The 25,494-nt window shown below is 41.8% G+C and overlaps 1 non-coding gene and 1 pseudogene across 1 annotated transcript; one reads left to right on the top strand and one right to left on the bottom strand.

Moving 5' to 3' along the window:
- Positions 1 to 3,941: 3,941 nt before the first annotated feature.
- LOC143675784 (thioredoxin-related transmembrane protein 1 pseudogene) lies at positions 3,942 to 12,987 on the bottom strand (annotated as a pseudogene).
- An 8,085-nt stretch (positions 12,988 to 21,072) lies between these two features.
- On the top strand, positions 21,073 to 21,179 carry LOC143678413 (U6 spliceosomal RNA). The gene has a single exon (XR_013173224.1). It is a non-coding gene; the product is annotated as a U6 spliceosomal RNA (small nuclear RNA).
- Positions 21,180 to 25,494: the final 4,315 nt, after the last annotated feature.

Below are 25,494 nucleotides of genomic sequence, written 5' to 3'. Positions count from 1 at the left end.
GTTTTGGGCCACTGCATATTGGGGTGGCTTTATTCACAACAGTCAACTAGAATAGCTAGGCAAAGAGGACACAAAGATAGAGAGCTCTGTAAAGACAAGATGCCTGCCCTCCATGAGCTCATAGTCTAGTAGAGGAGGTAGGCAAGCCAACAAAATTAATTAACACAGTGTAATGGGTGCTCTCTACTTAAATACCATTTTTATATAAAAAATTTAAGGGACTGGAGAAATTAAGTCAGTTTGAGGAGGCATCAGTAGGCTTAGAAGAACGGACAGTTGAATTATGTCTTGAAGGATGAGTAGGACTTCACCAGGTAGAGGAAAGGGGGCAGGCCAAGGCTATTTCCATTGCTTCAGTGCTGTGTAACTTTGTAGAAGGTAAGGAAGGATGGTAAAGGGGGCAGGGCCAGGGAGAATAAAATCAGACAGAAGGAAGACCCAAGTTAAGGACTCTGGTTAGAGTAAGAGCAGAGACAAGAGAGGAAGCAGGAATTGGTGAGGCTGGAAAAGGAAGAGAGCAAAAACAAATGAGGTCACAGGAGAGTCAAGGCTGCTGGATGAGGGCAGGGCCCCCTGAGAGCCCGAGACCAGGATATGGGCCTGATTTTTTCTCAAAGGAGACAGCTATGTGAGCTGTAGGAGCCTACAAAATCTCTTTGAGTTACTGAACCCCTCTTCTCTCTGTAAAATGAGGAGTCATCATTTATGAGCATTAAGACACTGTCCAGTTCTGGCCATTTAACATCTAAGGGTCAGGGTTTCTCAAAATCTGGTTCTATAGAGTCAGGATACCTGGGTGCCTGGTAAACTGAATTTGTATCAGGTTCTCTAGGTAATCCTGCTGCCAATTATGCTTAAGAAATACTGTTGTAGGAACTGAATAGAGGTAAATTTCTCTCCTTTGTATACAGTAAGGACAGTGAAATTTTTTGCATTCTGTAGGCAATACTGAAGAATGCAGCATAAAACTACATAAAATTACTTTCAAATACCTCAACATTTTACCCAAACTGCAAACTGAATGTTTCTTTTTCCCTTAGGTAAGAAAGTGCCACATAGTTTTCTCCTTTTTCCTTCAGGAAGCGAATTTACTATTTGGAAGGGGGCCAGTAAAATGCCGTCCCTGACATCTGAAGCTAACAGCTAAGGAGACATGGAAGCCCCAAACAGGGACAGTGGTCCTTAACTCAGGATAGTTATGTTGAAACCTTCCCCACGACTTCCTCTGTCTGTTGAAGCTGCTGAAAACTTCATCACCCTTTTGCTTGTGGTAGATTTTACAGAAACGCCAGCATCTTCTAGACCCTTCAAGACACTTGATTGTACGAGAGATGAAAGTGATTGATTTCATTGACAGGTGCAGAAACAAAGCCATGAAAGGAATCTTCTAGAAGAGAAAATCGGGACCTGATCAAGCATCTCAAAATCAGACAAGTAGAAGCATAACCAAGCACGCATTTGCTTTTCAAATGTTAATGAATGCACTCAATCAGATAAACTGGACTTTCACCAGAAGTTCAACTCCCACAGACCCTAGTATAAGGCTGAGCGAGACTGGCCCAGTTCATTAAACTCAGCTAGGAGCTTATCCAAGGGCACTCCTCGTGTTTTTCTTTTAAATCACCAGGAAGACTGTGAATAAAACAAATTTAGGAAATCTAAATTCCCCCATCTCCCCCAGCTTCACCTAACCGATTAAGGCACACATGTTTTGTGCCAAAAAGACCCAGCTCTTAGCCCTTATACAATCATATAAGAAAAAGAGATAGAGACAGAGAGTCAGCCAGAGATAGAGAGGATGGGAAATGGAGTGGAGTGGAGTGAAGAGAAGGCCGTTTTAGGGGGTGCCGCCTGGAGCATTCCCTTGTACTGGCTCTTTCCCCTGCAAAAGTGAAAATGGACATCAAGCCTGGAAGAGGGAAGTAAGGCAGCACCAGGGGCAGGATGCCTGAGGTAGAGGGGAGCGAGCACTAAGACTGGCCACAAGGCCCTCCCATTACCGCGGCAAGTCGGAGGTTCAGTGCTTGCTGCAGAGGGTCACTGATGTTTGGCAGCAACTGCTGCCACCACCTCCTCTGCTCCCTGAAGTGGCGCACGCTGCTGCCCTACAGCGCTTCCCACCAAATCAGAGGTGCAAGGAGGCTGCCCCTTTCCTAAGACCCTCTAGGAATTTGTGATTTATATATAGAAGGAAACCACGGTGTGAGAGCAACACCAGGAAGAGATAAGGATTTACAGCATTTCTTTTCCTGAGCTATATAGCACTTGCAATGGGGTCAGCCTATTAAAATCTAAATTGGGGACTCTCAGAGCTTAGGATCAAAGAAAACAGCTGTGGAGAACAAGGACTTATCTCCATTGCATTTAACCTTTAAACTCCAGTTCATCATGATATAATTGTCCTGCTTTGATTTTTTTTTTGAAGTGCTTAAAAAACTTATTTCATGCTTAAAATATTTTTCTAAGGCATCACAAAATTATTACATATTCAGATTCTTCAATGGGAAAATAACATTCTAAAGGAGAAACCTTTAAAGAAGACTGTTGTACATTATGATACTATAAGTATGATTCACAGCAGCAAAACCTACAAGTCAGGAGACATTACAGAAAATGTCTAGTACATAAAGGATAGGTGATTCATTCTAAATATTTATGGCCTTTCCTCTTTTTGTGGCTAATGTACTTGCCTATCACCCCACCCCCTTCTTTCCTGTAAAGTTGAAAAACTGTCTTCTAACTCTTTATGGTGTGAAAATACATTAATGTTCCATCTTGCTGATAAGTATATGTGAAATACCACAAAATAAAGTACAGAAGGTGGAGTCTGTCTTTTCAAAAACATGACAATGTTTTACTTTTAAAACATCAAGCATACATTGACTACATAGAATCAGTAAGAATTTTCCGTACATGGAGACAAAAATCCATTGAAAACATCCACTATAAGATGCATTTTCCTGAACAGAATGCAAACTTCATTTTATATTAATTTAAGCTTCTGTGAATTTTTGAAATGTAAAATATCAAAGCTTTTCCATAATACCAAGTAAAAAATCAGGAATGTTCACCTTATAATAATAATAATAATAATGGAAAGAAAAGTATAAAAATCTGAGATGAGTTGCCAAACTTACCTCTTTATTTTTTAGATGCATGCATAGAAGTCTCCTGCAGAGAAGGCGAGCATTCTACCACAATTTGCCAAATTTAAAGTTGTCTGTAGCCAGTTCTTCAGTTTTAAGGATCCCTTACTAAACTTTATCAATTTTTACCAACAAAAAAGCACTATTTACTAAAAAATGAAAATTTCCTGGAAAATATCATCTAATTTGGAAAATAAAAACAATACACTGAACAGAGAGGACAAAAAAGGCAATCATCAATCTTTATGGGAATTAAGACAATAACCATGGAGTTATAAAAACTCCCTAAATCAGTATCATATCCTGTATTAATCATTATGCATAGAAAACTATAAATTTAAAGTTTTTATTAATGCATAATCTGAAAATATGAAGAAATTTTGGACTGTATCTCTAAAAGACCACAGAGTTTTCAGTGAAATATACATTTCTTGAGATTATGGGGGAAATTCCCATTAAAGGGAAACGTGCTCTTTTTTTCACACAGTGAAACTGAGAAAAATTATATCAAATTAAATATTTTTCCCTAACATAAATCCGTTAGTACATCTTTTAAATATCTCAATAATGCAATACTTAGGTAGTATAAATTCTCAACTCAGACTTGAACCAGGTTATTGTTAAATAAACATATTCCAACTTCATTACTCAGTACCAGACTTTTACCACCAAACTGTTCTTAAATCATATTTCGAACTTGTATACTTAGTGCCACTTTTATTTTCTGAAAGTAGACTGTTCAATCTAATGACAATCTAGCATGACCCTTGCAATGTAAGTCACAGTTTGCTCCAAAACAAGTGATCAATCTTCTGTTTTCGTCAAAATCATAATATTAAGATACTTATAAAAATTAATTAGTATTTGTCTGTGGGCAACGAAGGACCTACAAAACGTCGTCTCATGGCATTCTGCGGAAAGTCTTTGTTGTTTGCTCTCTCTTTACTTTCACCTTCCTCTTCTGAAGCATCTTCATCGGCCTTTGCTCCTCCACATTTGTCAATAGTGGAGATTCTGGTAATAATTTTTTTGAAGGGTATGGTTGTGGTCAGAGCCTTTTTGAAAGACAAAGGCAATCTGCCACAAATACCACACAAAGTCCTAAAAATAATCTTGAAAGCAGAGTTGCTAAAGCAAAACTGCACATGATCCCCAAGCTGGTAATGCAAGGTCTTCAGTAAAGTAGTTCTGGCAAGTCCTGATCCACAGAGATAGCTGAAAGAGTGCTGACATGCTACTCATCAGAATAGATCCTGAAGCCAGGATGAAACAGGTTCAATGCTCTTCCACTCTTTTTCACTTATAAAGCGTATGAAGTCCTTTTAGTTCTTGGGCCCTGATAGCGCCTAAATTCACCATTTTATATAATGATAAATAGTAGGAAAAGCAGTTATGAGAAATCGTCCACTCAGCCCTGGCTGCTCTGTGACATGCACTTTTGCAACATTGATCTCAAGATCTTCTCCCATTCAGCAGAACTTTCCATTCTGGTTGAAGATTCTCGCAAGCAGAGCACCAGGGAGCATAAAATTCTATCATCCAATCTCCTTCCAGCAGCTCCTTCCAGGTCACGTCTGTGACGAGGCAGACGTCGCTCTGCCGCCTGTGGGTCGAGGGAGCCCCCAAGAGTAACACCACCAGGACTGGCGAGGGAACCCCGCACCCCGCGGAGGGCACCAGGTCAGCCACGCGGCTGCTCACCCGGAGGAACTCCGCTCTCACCGCCCTGCAGCGCTTCCCTGCTTTGATTTTTTAATGCAATTTTATTGAGATATATTCACACAGCATAGAAACCACCCAAAGTATGCAATCACTGGCCCACAGTATCATCATATAGTTCTGCATACAGCCCCATAATCACAGGCAGAACATTTTCTCCAGAAAAGAAATAAAAATAAAAAAGAAAACCCTAATCCTCCCATACTCCTTATTCCTCCCGCATTATAATATTGGACCTGTAATATTGGTGTAATACATTTGCTACTGTTGAAGAAAGAATATTAAAATATTACTGGTCGATATAGTTCATAGTTTGTGATAAGTATATTTTTCCTATATACCACACTATTATTAACTCCTTATAATAGTGTCATACAGCTGCTCTAGTTCATGAAAGAACTTCTTTGTGTTGTACAGTTAATCATGGACATTGTCCAGCATAAGTTCCACTGTGTTATACATCTCTGTTTTAACCTCCAGCTTTTCTTCTGGTGACATACATGAATCTAAACTTCCCCTTTCCACCACACTCAAACACTATTCAGCACTATTAATTATTTTCACAATAAGGTGCCAACGTTACTTCTGTCCATTTCCAAACATTTAAATTCGCCCTAGTTATTCCCGACCATGCACCAAAAAAAAAAAAAAATCACCCTACTTAACCATTCTGCACATACTAAGCAACCACTCCCCATTCTTGAGCCTCATTTTATATCCTGGTAGCCTATATTCTTCCATATTTTATGTCTATAAAATGCCTATAATATATGTCTATATAATCGTTAGTTCACATCAGTGAGATCATAAAATATTCGTCCTTTTGTGTCTGACTTATTTCATTTAACGTATGATGTCCTCAAGCTTCATCCATGTTGTCCCCTGCTTCAGGACTTCATTCCTTCTTATATCCTGCATTGATTTTTACAAATCCAAATTGATGTTAATGTCAAGAAAAAGATGACATTCTTACAAATGAGTAGGACGTCAAAGGCCAGGCTGGCCCTGCTTCCACTGGACAGTAGACCTGCTCAGGGTGTCCTCACCCAGGGTGGAAACAACGGGACTCATTCCTCACCCCCTGAGTCCGTTCCCCTCACAAGCCCTGCCAAGAGATAAACACCAGAGGGAAAAGAACTTTGTGTAAATAGCACCGTGTAAACAAAGAACAATGTTCATGTATTTTATCTGCACAAAGGCATATTAGAGACTTACTTTTCCCTTACGTTATGTAAACCGCATTGTTCTGTGAGACCAGCGCCCAGACCTCCAAGCAAGGGAAACCCCGATAGATCCCCTAAAAATAAAGGGTTTAGGAGATAGCTAGGTCAGGCTGCCTCCTTGGAGAAGGCAAAGCAATCGGATAAGGGAATTGAAAAAAGGCTATGAGACCTTTTTCAAGGTTCCCCTCTGGGTTTTATCATACAGTACAAGCACATGGCTTAGAAAGTCCAATAATACAAATCCTGTAATGAAAAAGATGGCCCCCTGTTCCCTTCCTTGACCTACCCTCTAAAGGAAAGAAAAAAAATACTTTTTTAGCTGTTGTTTTTACACTTTGTCCTAGGTTTCTAAATAATATGCTTGCACTGTTATTGATTTATCCATTGGGGTTAACGTTTATGGACATGCCATGATGTAGAAGACTCTTACATCCCCTCCCTGTTTTGCATATACCCACCCACACCTTTATTCTCCCAATATAGTTAAATTATTGTTTTTGTTTGAATCAACAGTCCGTGTTTTACATTATTAGCTATTGTTCATCTCTGAGGCCAGAATGAACTCTAATTTTATTTCCTCTGTCTTCTGGTATCAGGGTTGCTACTGAGAAATACTGGGCCATTACAATTTCTGTTCCTTTGCAAAGAACCTGTTTTTTACCCCTCTGTGGAAATGTTTCTCTTTATTTAGTTTCTAAAATTCCAAAGTGGTATGACCTGGCTTGTGTCTTTTCAAATTCACAGGGAAATTTCCTGATATTACTTCTTTGCCAATTCTTTCATTTTCATTTTCTCTGCTGTCTCTTTCTGGAATTCCTATTAGGTGAATGTTGGGTCTCCTGGCTCAATCCGTTAATTTTCTCATCCTTTCTTTCCCATCCACTCTCTCTCTCTTTGTTAGTCTTTCTGGGAGATTTTCCCACTTTATCTTCTAAATCTTCCAATTTTTTTTTTTAGCTCTTCTATTTTTAATTTCTAAGAGCTCATCTTCCTTATTCTTTAATTGTTCTTAAATTAAATCATCCAGTTTCTGATTAATGGATGTAGCACTATCTCTTATCTCCCTAAGAATATTAAATTTTTTGAGTGTGAGGGGGCTGGTTGCAAGGTTTTATTCTGTTCCCCGCATTTGTTTCTGTTTCTTCCTAAATCTTTTTTGCTGCTTGAATGATTTTAGTCTCTATTTTTCATGCCGGGAGCTGTCCTCCAGAGTTAGATGTCCCCAGATGTGCGTTCAAATGTAAGACTAAGGTCCAAAAACTTAATTGGATGATTTGCCTGGACATACGTGAGCAGGGCTGGTGAATCTCATTGAAGGGAAACCATCATTCAGTGCGCTAACTCACTCTCCTCCCATCATCCCAAACGTCACTCCTGCCCGTCCCCTGAGCTTTTGTGTCTTTTTGGCTCAGCATCCCTGGAAGAAAAACCTCCAGCAAGGTGGTGCAGAAGAAGGGAGGTGGAGGAGTAATTGCTTGGTTACATGGGGGGGGGGGAGGTGATCCACTTGGGGGTTTGAACTTCCGAGCAATCCCCCTACTCAGCTTCTCAATTCATCCTGCTGCCACAGGACCCAAGCCTTCTATGTTTTCGTTTGTTTGTTTGTTTGGGGGTGGAATTGGGGGAGTGAAACCAGCCAACCCCTTAGAATACCCCTCTGTAGGAATTTGGGTTTCTCACACACACACACACACACACACACACACACACACACACACACACACCCGGATTGGCTAAGTCAGTCACCACCTCTCCTGTTTTCCATCTTCCAAAACTGTAGCCACTTCAAAATCTGTGTAGCTCCTCTCCCTATGAATCTGTTTTTTATTCCTTTACAGAAATTTTTAGTGGGTCTTGGAAGAGCGTGGCTTCAGTCTGCCATGTTTAACCAAAAGTTCTCTCCCACCCTTTAGATTTCACATTTGTTCTGCAGACATTTGCCTGCCTCATGGAGTCCATTAGGGTTTCCTGGGCTTTGAAGGTGGAAGTTTCAACTCATGCAATCTGCCAGGCCTGGAGGCTTTGGGTGAACAGACCCACCTTCCTGTGCCTCATTTTCTCATTTAAAAATTGAGGATAGATGACTCCCAGAGATGAGCCTGGCCCTGGCACCATGGGATCCACAATGCCATCCTGACATAAAGGGGGGAAAGAAGTGTAACAAATAAGATATCAGTGGCAGAGAGATTTCAAATAGAGTTCAGAGGATACTCTGGAGTTCACTCTTATGCAAGCTTCAGTTAGACATTACTACCTATCATAACTTGCCAAGCCCCAACCAGGACCATTCCAGCCAAGACTAAAGAATACCTAGGGTATTACATAAGATTCTACAAAGTTTCCATGCGCTAGAGTAACTTTTCAAAATCTAAATCTCCAGATGGGTCCCTGGACTAGATAAGTCCTGAAATGCAGAGGGGTCAGCCTCTCTAAAACATCACCTGGTTCCATCCCCCTATCCCATGTTATTGATAGCCTCTTCCAACATGAAAAGGTTAGAATGGATATAGCCCAAATACCCCTAAAGAGTGAGAGAAAGATGAAAGGTGATGGTGGAGTTATACAGAGAAAGCAGGTTTAACAAATGAGTATGAGTACTGAATCATGATACTGATACTTCTTTTAGCCTCCAACACTTTAGAGCAGCTAGAAATAAAAACCTAAAATTGTGGAATTGTAATTCATATCAAACTCTGAAATCTGTTCTATAGCTAATTGTTGTGATGTACTTTGAAATTTATTGCTTTTATGTATATATGTTATTTAAAGAGAAAAAGGAATATAACAGAGAAGATGGGATTTAACGAATGAGTATGACTGCTGAATCATTACATTGATATTCCTGCGTGTCTCCAGTGTCTTGGAACAGCTAGAAGAAAAAAATGAAAAATCATGAAAGTGTAACCCATACCAAAGTTTAAAATCTGCTCTATGATTACTTGTTAAAACATACCTACAAATTTAATGCTTTTCTGTATATACGTTTTATTTCACCAACAAAAAAACATTAATAAAAAAATTGTGGTTAAGCTTCTGCATATTAATTTTTTGGTAAACTGTCATCATTAACAGAATTAAATTAACTTATTGACTATGTTAAAGTAGAATTCTTCACAATAACTAAGTGGGATAGATACACAGCACCGCCCCCTCCCGCCCCCTTTCAGCTGAGTTCCACAAAACGGCTGCTTTGATGCGCTAGGAGGTTATCGTTCTGGTGCCGCATGACCTAATTCTTCTCTGATTATGTTCCATGTTCCAGGTGAAATCCAGATTTTCTATTAAAGGTCAATTCTTTAGCATTAAAAGTTAAATGCAAGGGCGATGCAATGGAGCCTCAGCAGGCAGAGTTCTCAGCTGCCATGCCAGAGACCCGGGTTCGATTCCCAAAGCCGGACCATGTGAAAAAAAAAAAAAAAAAAAAACCTCAAAAATTAAATGCAATGATTTGGGAGAGAGGGAACAAAACAGGAAAAGACTGACCAAAAAAATATATTCTGCTTGGTTATTTTTAGGAATATAGAAGGAAAGAAAACTGAAGTCCACAACTCAGGAGGAGCTATTCTTGCTCATCTCTGCCCTTGCTTTCTTTATACTTAGATGATTGACTCAGTTTCCAATCTGAAATGGCCTCAAGCTTCCTGATGCCATTTTAAGTCAGTAACTATTCAAAGAAGTGAAATGTTTTCCTGTAGTGTTTTGCCTCTCAGTAGACTAATAGAAGACCATGCATTATTGAGCAGTAACCTGTGTGAGGCACCGGGCTGCCTTATTTTTCCTGTTGGCCACAGAATATATAGCCGGATGCCCAGTACATCCCACACCACAACCCCTAGGAACTGCGAGAGACCTTAAAGAGGATCTAATCCAATCCCCTAATTGTACAGATGACCTAGGAGAGGGGTAGGCCTCAGAAGAAACTGACAATTGAGCAAAGATGTGAAGGGGCTGAGGGGATGATGAAGGTGAAGATACCCGGCTAGAACTTTCCTGGCAGAGAGAAGAGCCAGGGTGAAGAGGCCAAGGTGAAAGTGTGTTTAGTCTGTCCAAAGTAACACCACTTCCTGGTGGGTGGCATGTTTGGAGAAAGAATCCCAAATCAGAGAGGGTTACCATTCCCTGACTCTAGATAGACAAAAAAAAAAAAAAAGTTTGAAACGTCTAGAAAGAAAGAGTGAGTACGTGGAAGCACAGAACCTGTAAGAGTGATGTGAGGGTTGTGTGGGAAAACTGGGAAACCAGAAAATGTAACTGAGGAATGAGAGTGGCACTTTAGATTTAAGGAACCTCTAGAGATATGATTTAACACAGAGACTGAATCTCTCACTTGTGGAGTCACAGCATCTGACACAGAGCATACCACATGGTGGACAGTCAAGAAATGTCTACTGAATAAAGAAAGGACGAAGTGAATAGAACTGTTCTTAATGCCCCACTTTTTTTGACACTTTGGGTGATAAACGAGTGAAATAAGCCCAAGAGCAGTTTGTGAAATCTGCTGCAAACTTTTCCTTGAATTTGATTTAGTTATAAGAAGGGGAATTCACCTCAAAGAAAGTTTACCAATACCTTTTCCTATTAAGTCCACTTAAAACCTAGAAAATGGTTCTTTTTATGGAGCCTAAGAAATAAAAGTGCCGACAAGACATTTAGGAATGTGGGGAGTTCCAATGTGGTAATTAACTAAGCATGTGAGCACAATGTGTGCATGTGTTATTTTAATGAGTTTGGGAAGAAGGAATATTAATGGAGCCTATAGATATACAAACATTTTTAGATGGTATTTATACATACCAGTGTAACGGTAGATTGTCTCAAGTTTCTTTAAAATGATAGAAACCACTCCAAGTTCACTTAAGCAATAACCAGGAGTAATTTATAAGAATACAGGGGTATATCATGGAACCCCAGGGGCAGAAAGATCAAATGTTCCCAAGAAACTGACACCCAGAATTAGAAAGTCAGTGGGAGCCAAGGAAGCAGCCCTGCAGATGTGCGCTCTCTCGCATCCTCTCTTTCCGCGGCCATGTGGCCTCTTACGCCTGCCTCTGCATGTGTGCCTCCACCTTCTCTCTCAGCGGCTCGCCTTTCTTCCTTGTCCATCCGCACGGCTTCCCCACCATTTCCAGATTTACATCATCACCTCAGTTTTGACAATAAGCAGAGGTTGAAACTAATATTTTTCAGTCTCAATTCCAAACTCACAAGAGAAAGTACTTGATTATTGGCTCTGCTTGGGCCAGTGTCTACCTTTACAGCCAGTGGAGCAGGTACATTGTTCAAATCTGTTGACAGTGGACCAATGTCTATTTGGCCATTCACAGTTATCAGGCTATTTTTCGGTAGTTCCCCAACGATTAGAGGCGTGCAAGCTATATTCTCTTCCCCAACTAACTCACTGCAAGGCAGGGTGTGAAAATGAAGGCAGATTTCATTTAGAATTCTACAGCATATACAAACATTTATTAATAAGCTGCCCTATCACCTGTTTGCATGAGCTCAGAGAAGTAGCAGCTGACAAACCTCTAATGAAAAGTTCATTTGAGTAGATTAGAAGTGGCAATATATACTCCAGGAGCAGAATCCAGTAAACTCCCAGTTGCACCAGTGGCTAAGTCTAAGGGTATGCATGGGTCAGAATTCAACAAAGCCCCTTGTCCAAAGGAGGTTAGGCCTGGGGGCTGGCTCCAATATCACATTAATGCAAAGGAGAAGTACCTTTACAGTATTTCTGGCCACTCAACACTTCATAAATGAAAATCCTTTCTAGTATCCCTTATGCTAATGAATAAATACTGTAGTTGAAATTCAGGATTTCAGTGGTCTTTAACCACTTTTGGAAAGTGGACTCCTGACCATCCAGCAGAGTACAGATTCCCCAGTGGGCTGTTTTAAAACGAACAAGGGCTTAGATAACTAGAAAACTAACACACACACAAGCCCACATGCACACACCTACCAGATAAATCGACCTCCTTTAGAGGGCATTCTTGGAAACCTCATCATCCCCTATCTTCTGCTTATAGTGGCCAGCTCTGTCAGCAAAAGGGGCTGGGGAATGTTCTTTTTTATCTGGACCTCCTACTATCCAATTTAAAGAGACGTCCTGTTACCAAGGAAGAAGGAGAGAAGACAAGCTGGGTGAGCAGTCAGCAGCTCTTGTTGCACCAGCTGATCTAAAGCAGACCTCTTAAACTCTCACTCTCCCTTTCCTTATCTATACGGATTATCAATACCCACCCTGCCAGTTTCTCAGGGTTTCTGTGAGTACAAATGAAAACAGAAAACTTGTTCAAATATAAGGTATTATTCTGACAGTTTATACAAAAAACCACAGAGTTGTATAACCATCAAAAAGATTATTTTTCAAATGAAGATGTAACCGTATATATGCATTTACCCTTGATCCCAAAAGCTTAGTTCTGTTTTCCAGATCAACACGAAAGTGCCATTTTTTCATTGTCAAGGATCGTGTATGGCACTTAGTGGACATACACAGAGGTTATTAAAAGATAACATGGCATTTATGGGGGCTTGCTAGGTGTCAGGCAGTGTGTCTCACATGAATTATTTTATTTAATCCTCACACGAACTCATGGCGAAAGCAGTTATGACCGTCAGAGAATATCCTCAGAGAAAGAGAGATTAAGTGTGACTGAGCCCAGGACTGGACTCCAGGCCATGTCTGGACTGCAAAAGAGCCTCCCGCCCCCTCCACCCGGGCTGCCTGCTCCGGCTGCGTAGGCCGCAGGAGCGGCCAGGTGAGGGGCGCGGCGGCTCCCGGAGGAGGGGCTGCCTTCACCAGGGGCCTGCTGGAGTCTGGCGAGGGAATCCTGCCACCGAGTCCTGGCGAGGCTCGGAGCAGAGTGCGCTGGGACTTCTAAGGGCACCTGCACCATGCCGAGTTCAGCCCGAGGGAGGGCTGACCCACGTTTAAGGCTCAAGACCCATTACGGCGGGACAAAGGGAAAAGCCTCCTGTTTTTCTTCCTATTCCTCTTTTATTCATATAGCACTGAAATTTTTATTTGAGAGAGGGTGTTGGATCTATTTGCTAATGGTGGTGGCGGGGGGCAGGGGGCCGGGGGGAGCGGAATTATTTGTGTTTCCAAAGACCAGGGTTTTCCAGGCTTCAGTCATTTCACCTTTAAGGTATTTGTGAAATTTACGTTCGATCCCTGCTTTTTACAAGGAGATTTTATAACACTAAAATGGAAAGTCAGAATCATCTGCCATGAATAGAAAGTAAAAATATGAAAATAAAAACTATCTGCCTTCGTACTAACTATAGTAATTAGTAATTATGTTTAATTAGTACTAATTATATATAATTATTCCATGTGTAACCAGTGCTATCTTCTCAGTATTTGACTCATATTTTTGTAAACTTTGGGTCGGGGAGTGCCCTGGCCAGTGAAAATATATCTGGTAAATAGAGGCAAGATCAATGTAACTATGATAGACCAGAGAGGTTTTAGAACTACTTCTGAAAACTATTAGAAAAGCTGTTTTAACACAAACAGCATAAAAGAAGTTTATTATTGTTTGCTCCGTTAATGTACTGCTGTGGGATTTCTCATACCACCACAGATCTACCCGAATGATGCAACAGTTTGTGAAGAAGCAGTTCCGGAATGGGGTACACATCGAAGAGGCTTTTTAAAAACATGTGTCCTTCCATTTCAAAGAACAGATGCTGGAATTTCAACTCTGAGGAAATTAACAGTATAGACATCTGCCATCTGTATGACCTTGCTGAAGTGTCACTTTATCACCCCTAATGATAACTGGTGATGTGTCTTGTCTTGACTGGAGAAAATAAATAAGACTACAGAGCTAAGAAGAGATCTTTTCATTGTGTTGGTAAGAGGAGATATTTGGAAACCCAGCCAAAGAATACAGGCTAACCTTTGTTCAGAGACTTACATGAAGAGGAGAGGACAGGGCTGCTGGGATAAAGAGATATTTGTGTTTCCAACTTGCAGGGGCAGTCAGGTTGTGACACTCCTCAGCATGCAGGAAGCCCTTCTAGTAAACTATGGCTTGGCACAAACAAGTGGGTCTACTTAGCACCAAAACTGAAGATCCTGCTGATGACGTCTACATGGATGTGAATCCCACGTGTCTATGGAAGAATGAGGGCCCAAAATGCCAGGAAAGTCACCAGACTACAGACATTACCATTCAAGCATGTGACCATGTGTGTATGTTTACGGCTACCACCTTTTCTCTGGTGTGCTGCCTGTTACAGAAGTCATGGGCTGAGAAAATGCAAACTTCTCTCCACAAAACATACTCCCAAGTTTACCATGAGTAGCAGTTCCAATACGAAACAACTCGGAAGAGCATGTAAAGGCCAGGAAGATAACACTGTCGTAAGGAGAGATGAAAAGGGAAGGGGACAAGGGAAACACCTATTTCACAATAGTGTATCAGGCATGGTCCTGGCAGCAAATGAACAGCACACTCAGCTGGGAGTTTTGAAGAGACTTTTGGCAATGGGCAGGGTTTTTCATAAGTGTGGGCAGGGTTAAGGAACCAAGAGGACGGTGAGTCTCCCATGGTTTAGCACCAGCCAAAAGCTGTTACGACCTCTGGACCTGAATAGGCAAAGAGCAGAGAAAATGCTGTGGAGCCTGGCTGAGATCTGGGCCCAGCCATGGCTATAGTCACCAAGGGCCACTGTGAAGCTGCAACCTCACCAAAGCAGGGAGGGAGCTGGAGATATAAATACTGCCACCGCTCTTTTTCCACATTCCAGGTGCCAAACCCATCCAGAAGACAGAGGACAGGGGAGTCACGATAAAATTTGGAGAAGTGAGCCTTCTCCTAGCACAGGGCAGAGGAGGGAGAAGAATGCATCTTGGGGGAGAGGGCGGGAAGGAAGGCAAGACATAGGGGCAAACAAAGAAAAACGAGCAAAATGAACATCCACTGACACTGCACAGAATCAAGGGATACAACCGGATTAGGGACCGAAGTTGATTAGTAAGACACTTCCATAGTATACCTTGGGAACCGGAGTATATTGAAAACCAAGAGAGAAAAATCAAGATGTGCATTCTCCCTCAAAAAAGCCATCTCTACAAAATGTCCTCCTCTTTGGCGGAGAAGTAGGGTAGGAGTCGTAGTCCCCATTTCCAATGGATGCGGTGAAGGTCTCCCAGAAAACAACACCCTTGAGTGTGCATAACGAAAATCAGAGCCTCTTCAGATTACTTTGTCACATAGCTACACCCTCCTGAAACTTGACTTATCCAGATGTGCTCTTCACTCTCATCTCCATTCTCATTACCTTGGCTCAGGGCCTCTTCCCTTTTCCTCTGGGTCCAGTTTCCAGCTTCAGCCTCGCACCACCCATCCCTTCACACTTGTGGGCTGCAGAATAAAACTCAGACTCCCCAGCAGTGTTCCAGGTTCTTGGTCATCAGGTTCCTGCCTTTGTTTCAGGCCCCATCTTCATTTCATCTACTTCCACTCTCCCCTTTGTTCTCCCATAAAATAACCTGCTCTGTCATGGAAAATTGTGAAAAACATTGAAATGGGCACATACATACACAAAGATTACAGGGCGTCCTGTCTTGTGCTCCCTTCTGGGTTATCTCTGTGTTTCCTTGTCTTTGAACTCTTTTAGAACTCTGTAGGCTGTAGACTACTGAAAGTGACGGAAATGATTATTGCCTGTGGGTACTGGCCAGTTTTGCATCTATTTATAAATATTTTTCAGTATCTCTGATCACCTATAAATTTGTGTTTATTTGAATTCTCCTTTGAACTGTTTGTAACATCTTACTGGTTTCCTCATTATTGAGGGAGGTAAATAAAATCTTTGACAGATACTCAATTTATACTACTGTGAGAGTCATGATTTTTTACTTTTAAAAAATTTATCTTTTAACAACTTCTGTGGTTCTCAGAGCCCTGCTCAACAAGCTTGCCTCCTTTGTGGAGTCTCCCCTGATCAGCCCATGAAATCAGATTCTTTTGAGTTTGATCGTATCTTATACATGCCTGTGTTTAGGTGCTTAGAGTCTTGTGTCGATATTTGCTTCCCCCACTAGATTTGGAACTCCTATAGATAAGGGCCATATTTTACTCATCTGCTCCTGAGTAGTTACTTAACAATATTAATAAATATATATTCAATATTTTTACCTGCGTTTACTTTTTTTTTTTTTGAAATTAGAGAAGTTGTAGAATTATAGAAAAACCATGCAGGAAATACAAAGAGTTCTCATATTTCCCCCCTTATGCACGCTTTTTTCCCTATTACTAGCACTTTGCATTCATGTAGCACCTTTGTTACAACTGATGAACAATATCATTGTAAAAACTATTAACCATAGTCCTTACTTTACATTAAGGTTCACAATTTGTGCTGCTCAGTCCTGTAGAATTTCTTTTTAATTTTTTATTCTAGTAACATACGTAATCTCCCCCTTTTGACCATATTCAAATATATAATTCTATGGTTTAATTACAATTCACAAAGCTGTGCTTCCATCACGAAAACATGTCCATCACCCCAAATAGAAACTGTACATTTTAAGCCTCAACTCTCCATTCACTACATCCATCCCGCCCTATAGCCCAGATTCTGACTCCATGAGTTTACTTTTTCTAATTACTTCATATGAGTGAGCGCACACAGTATGTGTTCTTTTGTGTCTGGTTTATTTCACTCAACATGTCTTCAAGATGCATCCATGTTTTCTCTGGTATCAGCACTTCCGGGTTTACTTTAAATCTGCACAATGACATTAGGAAGTAAGTCATATTTGAGTCTCTTTTATACAGATGAGGAAACTGAAGGCAGAGGAGGTAAGGTAACTGCCCGAGGTCACACAGCTTTGGCAGGATCTAGATCTAGTCAGTGTGAACTTTCTCAACTGCAGTGTTATCCTGTTTGTTGATTCAGTAAATTCGTGGCCCTCAGGCCCTCCTTAAGATATCATACTTAAACAGAACAACCCTGACTTAGAAAACCAAGGGGGTAGACTTTTTGGTTTTATTTTTAATGGAAGGCAAATATATATTTCCAGCTTGATACAATGACTAGCAAAATGATTGTCAATAACTTCATTTCTCTCCAGAAACTAGCCAAAATGTATCAACCAAAGACAATTTTGGTATTGGTCATGACCATGCAATGTAGTTTAAAATAAAACGATAGTCTCCTGCTGCTCCCATAAGTAGAGCACTCAGCCCAGGCAGTTTGATTCTCAAGTATCTGTCTATGGACCTGTTGCACAAGGATGTTTATAGTGCAAGCCCCAGCCCCTATGCTTCTGGCTGACCTCTCTAGGCAAACCTGTTCCAGCCAGGGGCAATCCTACAATCAGGACTGCTTCTGAGTTTGGAGTTCACAGAAGCCTCTGGAGCCTTTATAAAGGTCCCGGATTGCTCAACTTTGCTAAGCAGGTAAAGAGTGAGACACATGTTGCTTTACTGCCTGAGTAAGTAAGTGCCCAGCCTCCATCCTAGGTACACCCCAGGGTGACCTGACCCACAGCCACACACAGTGCTAAGGTAAGCAAAGCATATTGCCACAATAAGGGAATGAGGGGCAGGGTAGGGCTGGAGTTTTGATTACCTAGGGTGGTGTAATTAGGGTACCTTTGATGATGACACGCCAGCCTGAGGGCCCTTCATCTTAGCGCCTTCGCCCTTGGGAGATTGGGCTCCAGCAGGCCAGTGTAATCATTATCCAGAGCTCTGTGTTATGTGGAAACCAGAGCAGGGGAGAGCTGCCAGGCCAGGCGGGCTGCAGATGCATGTTCTCCCAGGGCTAGGAAAGGTTTTAATTCAAAAACAAATGCATTTATCACTCCCAACCGCTCTGCAGGGCGGAGCATCCTGCCTCAGGGTGGGGCATCAGTGTGCAGTGGGAATAGTGGCAGGTGGCCAACGGAAACTTCACATTTCACCAAGATTCATGCCACTCTGCAGTGGTCCTGAAGGCAGCACCAAGCAGAGGGTTCGGCCTCCCACCCAGCCCCCAAAGCACAGGTGCGAGGCAAGGGCTGGGGCTCTCACACCGCCAGCCAGGCAACCCTGCCCCACGGGCCGGGTGCTGAGACTCCATGAGCCATCTCCACATGGTGACAAAAGCTCTTTCTAAATCAGGAGTGTGGACAAGAGGAGAAATTCATCCTTAGCAGGCCGTTGGTTTGCAGAAGCCTCATGGCTCCCTGAGGAAGGAGCTACAGGTTTATTCTTCTCTAAGATAGTTCCACCTTTACCTGGTGGTCCCAGAGGCTGACTGGACATTTTTCCAGACAGGAGAGAAAGAAATTGCAGAGTTGTAGATTTCCAATTCACCTGGACTCTGGGGCTATTGAATAGACCTTCCCCCACCAATGAAGGCTTCACCACTGCTGGGTTCTTCATAAAGCAGGCAAGATCTTGTCTCTCCTGGAAGAAGCACAAACTCCCTCCCAGCTCTTCCAATGCCTCCCTGTCCAGTCTCATCACTTTCATACCTCCCATGCCAACCCACAGGCCATGTGCTTTCACACCACTCAGAATATCTTTCTTACCTACTTCGCCTTCTGCCTGTGGTCCAGACCTATCTCATATGTCACCTCTTAGTAAAAGCTCTCCTGCCTTTTCCCTCCTCATCAAGACGAAATTAATGTCTTCCTCCCCTGGGCCTTGGGCTCTCTGTGTACATACTTTTACGGTAACACTAAACTACATTTTGGCAGACTTATTTGCTTATATATCCCTCTCCCTGACCTGATTAAGAGCTCAACCCAAGTATGGACTCCTTCTTTATCCTTCATTATAATATTCTCTGAACTAGTAGTCCCTGGCACCATAATAGGAGTGAATGAACAAGTGTCCAAAAACTCCACCTTCCTTGGAGAGTCTCCCTTATTGTAGGTGGAAGACTTTAGGAGTCAAAGGACATTTATCTGTGGAAAAACGTTTGCTCTGGACAACTCCTGCCATTCCTCCAATCGTAGAGAAACCCCAAAGGCAAAGAAAGCAATGTGCAAACGAACTGCTTCCAGATAAGTAAAGCCTCAGATGCTAGCAATTTTACAGTGTGTTAAGAGCAAAGCAAAACCACACACAGAAGTGAAACTTCCTGAAAATTCCAAGCCAAGCATTTAGTTTATTGCTTTCTTTTAGAATTTTGGTGATAATATCCATCTTGTGCTGTGCAAGATCAGAGAGATTCTGATGGTTCTTTCATGTATAAATCTTTGAGCTTTTAACTTCCGGATGCATTGCACCCTAGAAGAAGGTAAAATGGGGTAATATCCTTGATTTATGACCTGGGGGGCACTGTTCCTATAAAATTCTGAGACTTCAAGGTCAGAACTGTTAGTGTCTTCAGATTCTTCTGCTTTAAAAAAGGATTATCATTGCTGTCATCCTTATTACAATAGTTATTGAAAATTCCCTCTTCTAAAAGAAAACAGGCTAGTCTGAAGCAAGCGCAACAACTTTCCCATGGATAGAATTTACAATTCCAGTATTATTATAGTAAGGTCAAAGTACAAGTAAACATAATTAATTAACTAATGTTTATATAGGGTGTTACATTTACAATGCACCTTCATCTATATAATCTCGTTGGGAAGAACTGTTCTAATTATCAGCTCTACATCTGGCAAAAGGGGCAAAAATTTCAATGCTTTTCTCGCCCTCAGGCTGCTGCTGAGCACTGCACCCCCATCTCTAACATCTAGGTAGAAAGGTAGAAAGGAAATCAGTGTGCATTCATCTCTAACACCTCCAATTCCAGTTCCAGGAAAAGGAGAACTGAGCTCTTTCTCGTAGAAAGAAGTCGAGTCAGGCCCTCCCTGCATTCTGACTCCTCCCTTCCTCTCCAGCCTGTTTTTGCCCCCTTCCCCTCACACTCAGCTACTGGACTGCTTACAAGTCCCCAGATACACCATATTCTCTCATCTTGAACACCCTATGCCAGCTCTTCTCCTCATTCTTATTCATCTTTGGGGTCTCAATTGGATGTCACTGCCTCCCTGAAGCCTTTCCCTGTCTCCCACGACTGATTTAGGGCTCCTTCGAACTGTACCTATAGTGCTCTCTTCTTCCTTATCCCAGCCCTTATTACCCTGTTCTACAATCCTCATTTACTCAGAGCTATGCTTTCCAAGAGAAATAAAATATGAGCCATATATGTAATGTTAAATTTCCTAGTAGCCTCATTTGAAAAGTAAAATGAAACAGGTAAAATTAATTTTAATAATATATTTTAGGTAGCCCATATATATATATAAAATATTATGATTTCATCATGTCATCTATATAAAACAATTTTTCAAGATTTTTTTTAAGTTTGTTTTTGCACTGTCTTTGAAATGTGTTGTCTATCTTATACTTGGTGGCATATCTCCATTTGGATTAGTCACATTTCAAATGCTCAAACATGTGGTTGGTGGCTACCATCTTGGGACAGAGTGGGTCTGGATTTACACTCCCGGAAGGAAGGGTGTGCAGCTAGTACCTGGCACAAATCCTAACAATGCACCTTTTGAATGGCTCAGGGCCCAAGGGAGGGCCTTGTGGCCCAGCAGAGTGGGTACCCGAGTCTGACACCTGCCATAAAACGAGAAGTGAGCACATGTGGGTTCAGCAACAAATCTATTCCAGTGAAAATCTCAATATTAAAGAAGCATTGCTGGGATAATCATGCTCATATTTCATGCATAATCAAAATGTTGCCAGCTCAGTAATGCAAACTCTATAGATCTTTTGAATTTAGAATGATGTGATTAATTCAACCTTCAGATAGGATGGAAACCAAAATGGAAATGAAATGTCCAGGAGACCTTATTGAAATGGATCAGCCTGGATCTTCTCTACCACATGACCAGGGGACAGGAAAGGTGCCTGAGGCCTAGGAGAAAACGAAAAAGAACAAGTGTGAAATACCTGAGTGGTACCCACTCTTTTTATCAAGAGTCCCAGAGTTTCTATCCTAAAAACTGCTACTTTTAAAAGTGCTATTTAGTGCTTGCTTTGGCAGCACATATACTAAAATTGAAATGATGCAGAGAAGATTAGCATGGTCCCTGTGCAAGGATGACGTGCAAATTCGTGAAGCGCTCCATATTTTTAAAGAAAAATGAAAGTGCTTTTTAGCAACAGCAAAGCAGTGGTGCCAGGAAAAATAATGACATCAGCCCTAAGCCCCAGAGAAGCAGCTGCAAGGACAGGTAAGGAGATGACACAGCAGAGCTCAAGGAACTGATGGTCTATTTTTGCTTCTGTCCAGTCAGATGGTTCTGGAGTCCCAGATATTCAGATCCCAAGGACTCCTGATAGAACAACTGCTAACCCAGCAGTTCTTAAGCCTTAGTGGGCATTAGAATCCCCTAGAAACTGATTAAAAATCCAGATTTCAGGACCCCACCCCCACCCCTTCAGCAATTCTGGTTCAGTAGAACCTTAGGTGATTTTGGAAAGATAACATTGAACATCTGTAGAAAACTAATTTATCAATTCACCCCACCCCCCACCCCACCCCAGAGAGAATCATGTGGCCATTGAGGTCGAGATGCCTGACCTGGGGCTGTGTCCTCCCAAAGTGATGAACATGCTTTCTCTGGCCAGAGACACCATCCACTTGCAAGCCTAGATTGCAACAGTCTGGTGCGAGGCTGTCACCTCTTCTCTGATTCTCACAAAGACCCTCTATTGATTGGCACCAGCCCTGAATCCTTTGTCTAAGACTTGGGACACCACATCTTCTCCAGATCTCATCAGCTAGCACCCTCCTTGCCCCTGACTGAGGAGTGGGTCTAACGGCTCAGCATTTTCCTCATTCATCATTAGCCACTCAACAGCCATCCAGGTCTTTCCTGAGCACCTATGATGATGCACCCACAGTGCTGTCCCCGAGGGATTCAGCTCCTCCCTGTGTAAGCTGTCAGCTCCATTGTATGAATGAATGCATGAGGAGAGAACTATTGCCTCACCTGTCTCTTTCCTGGAAAGAATCTGCCTCACAGATTTTTATGTGCAGATGGCAGATTTCTCCTGGTCTTGGTAATTATTTAACCAGAGTGATGGCTCCTGGGAATAGCAGCTGTACAAGTTTCCAGGTTAAAGGCTTACCGGGGAGACTGACTGCCTGATGGGGCAAAGGCCCATGTAACTGCCTACATTTTCACAAATTCTTACCCCTCTTCTCTTCCCCATCTCTTTTTCCAGATTCTAAACTGTATGAGCACTTCATGACAGACTGTGCGTGTCGGGGCACACAAATAGCTAATAAACAGGTCATTTGACCTATGAATCTCAGATGCATTTATCACAAAGTGAAAAAGGACTCCCCAGAGCTGCTAAGCATGAGGAAATGCAATCTGGTTTGGGCTGGAAACTCTAGCTCTGCTACCTCCTAGATAATTGCTGCTCTGCAGAGAAGCAAAGAATAGATAAGAATTTGCATCTCTAAAAGAAAAGAAATGTGAAAGGGATAGAGCAGCTTAGTAAAGAGATGGAATCTGAACCTACCTCCATTCACTCACAGAATAGCTATGAGCTATGTCACAAGCACTGACTCTCTTAGGTCCAGGGAGATGGGGGGGGGGGCTCAAAGAATTTACAAAATAGGAGGAGTGGCTGAGATAAAACAAATAATTACAATAAAATGTGAAAATAACAAGAAAAAGAAAGGCACCCAGGACTGTGGGAGCACCCAGGACTGCAGGAGCACCCAAGACTGCGGGAGCACCCAGGTAGGGAAGGCCCTGGAGGATGATGGGTATTTCTCTGGGGGTGGAGCTCGAGGAAGGCCAGAGAGACCAACAAACATGATCTGTGAGATGAATCACAAGCAATCCTGCCTTGCAAGGTGGGAAAGAAGGGAGTGGCCAGAGATAAGGTTGGGAAGACAGGCTGAGGCCAGTTTGTGAAGGACCTTTGAGCAACATACTCAAGTATCTGGAATTTCTCCATTAGGAATCATTGAAGGTTTTTAAAAGCCAGAGAGTGACTGAGCTCAAACCTCTGTTTCTGTTTGCTTTCTTGCTTGTTTATTTAAACTAATTAGTTTTTTACAAATAATATTTGTCTGTGGTAAGAAAATTCAAGCATTCCCCTAATGTAGTACAAAGCTTTAAGCCTTCTTTACACCCTCGACGACAAATTCCCAGTCTTCCCTTCCCCAAATCAACCTTTCTTTCTACTGTCATGTAAATCCTACCAGAAGTATATGGATACATAAAGGGGCACAGCATATTGTTGCTCAGGTTGTGCACTGCACAAAATTGCCTGGCCAAAGGAGTAAGAGAGGATTCAAATCCATTGCACCCTTGCTTGCCAAGTTTCTCCCTGGCACGGGGCTGCAGTGTCCAAAGAGGACATCTTTTTCTAACGTTTTCAAAGGTACTGTATGGGTTAGCTGAGGCCATTTACACACATTACGCACGCATTACACAGGCATGCACTCACGTACATGACATTTTATTTATATAGAGGGAATATATTCTATATTTATTATGTAACACCTTCATTTTATGAAATATCACCAACATCATTCCACTTGGGCACAAGTAGATGGCCCTCATACCTTTTCATGGCTAATATGCATTCTTTAGCACCCAAGATCCTTTCGTTTGCAAATGAAAGACAACTCACCTCAGAGTAGCTTAAACAAAAACAAAATCAAAAGGGAATTCACCCAGGGCAATGCAAAGGTGGCTCAGTGGCAGAATTCTTGCCTGCCATACTGGAAACCCAGGTTCGATTCCCAGTGCCTGCCCATGGCTCAACGGCAGTAGGCTCCATCCCTTAGCACACTTTCCTGGCTTGGTTCCTTCCTCATGTTCCCACATTAGGTCTCCTGGAAGCTCTAGGCTTTCCCCTCATGGCTGCAGCTCTTCCAAACTTCATGTCTCACACCTCCAAGACCGACAGAAAAGAAGGAGTCAGTAGCCCAGTATTCCCAGCAAAATCTTGAGTTCATTCTTATTGGACAAACTTCCATTTTACAAGAAACAGTTATTGTTGCCAGGGAAATATGATGGACTAATTGGCTACACCAGTTAGACCCACCCCTGGAGAAAATCAACAACAACAGACCATGAGGAGGGTTGAAAAGCAAGCAGATGCTAGGACAAAAACAAACAAAAAGATCCTTAAACACTCCATCATCCAATTTACCATAATTCATTTCAGTGCCCCCGCTGATGATTATTCAGTTTGCTCCCAGTATTTAGCAATTATATACAATGCTTTAATTAACATCCTCACACGTACATTTTTAGCATGTACAAGGATATCTTAGGACAAGTTACTGGAAGAATAACTTTAAGACAAAGGGTATCTGCATTTGTAACTTTGATAGACATTACCATACAGCCCTTAGAAAGGGCTGTACCAAGACACATCTATGAGATTGCTTGCTTCCACACATCCTTGCCTCGAGTTTGTCAAAGTTCAGTTTGACAGCAGTGAGGGTGATGGATAGGAGAGGGGAATTAAGGTAGAGATATAACTATGTAATTACAATAATAAAAGGAAGAAATGATAAGGACTTAACTCCAGCAGCTGCTGTGTTTAAAAAGTAGAGGCAGGGTCAAGAGGTATATTCTCAGCATAACACAGCAATGGAAAATGTAGCTATTTTGCTGAAAATTTTGCACTGAGAGGGCTTCATTTTTTAAAAAGAAAAGAAGGGAGAAAGGGAGGAAGGGAAGATCCTGTTATTAAGACTACTCCAGTTGGAGGTAGAAAATAAACACTTGTACAAGTCCTTAACACAGACCCTTCATAGAGAATTTGACTTAAACATGCTCAGATCTCAAACACAGGCAAACCTAGGTGGTGCAAGTGTAGCTCAGTGGTAGAATTCTCACCTGCCGCGTGGCAGACGGGTTTGATTACTGGTCCATGAGCTTTACCCCCCCCCCGCCAAAAAAACAACAAACAAGCAAACATTTTGTGTTTGCCCCGCCATATGGCATACAAAAAAAAAAAAAAAGAAAAGAAAAGCCTAGAAATGGGACAGTGTGCTATTAAATGATATTCTAAAAGAGCACTTTGTAAATTCTAAATAGTCTACAGTGTAAGAGAATGTGACAATAATGATCTTAGTATATCTAAGGACCGCTATTACTGAAACTACCTAGTGAAAAATCTTTCCTTTCCGGATCCTTCTTCTTGGATTCTATAGGCTCAAGCTTACTTAGCTCTGATACCAAATTTGACATATACACTGTAGCATTTTGGGAAATAATAGCTGAAATAACCCAAGATCAATCTCTGACACATTGCCCTGGTTTCAAAATGTTATTCTTGATTGTCTGTAAAATTTTCCTGTGAATATTAGGTACTATATATGACCTTTGCTATGAAGTTCATAAATCTCTCTGCATTGCTAACATTTCTGGGAATGGTTTGCAACAATTTCTCCACTGGGTGCAATGA

This window comes from Tamandua tetradactyla, chromosome 3, assembly GCF_023851605.1.
Source record: "Tamandua tetradactyla isolate mTamTet1 chromosome 3, mTamTet1.pri, whole genome shotgun sequence".
NCBI classification, from domain to species: Eukaryota; Metazoa; Chordata; class Mammalia; order Pilosa; family Myrmecophagidae; genus Tamandua; species Tamandua tetradactyla.
This window is presented reverse-complemented; position numbering and strand designations above follow the sequence as displayed.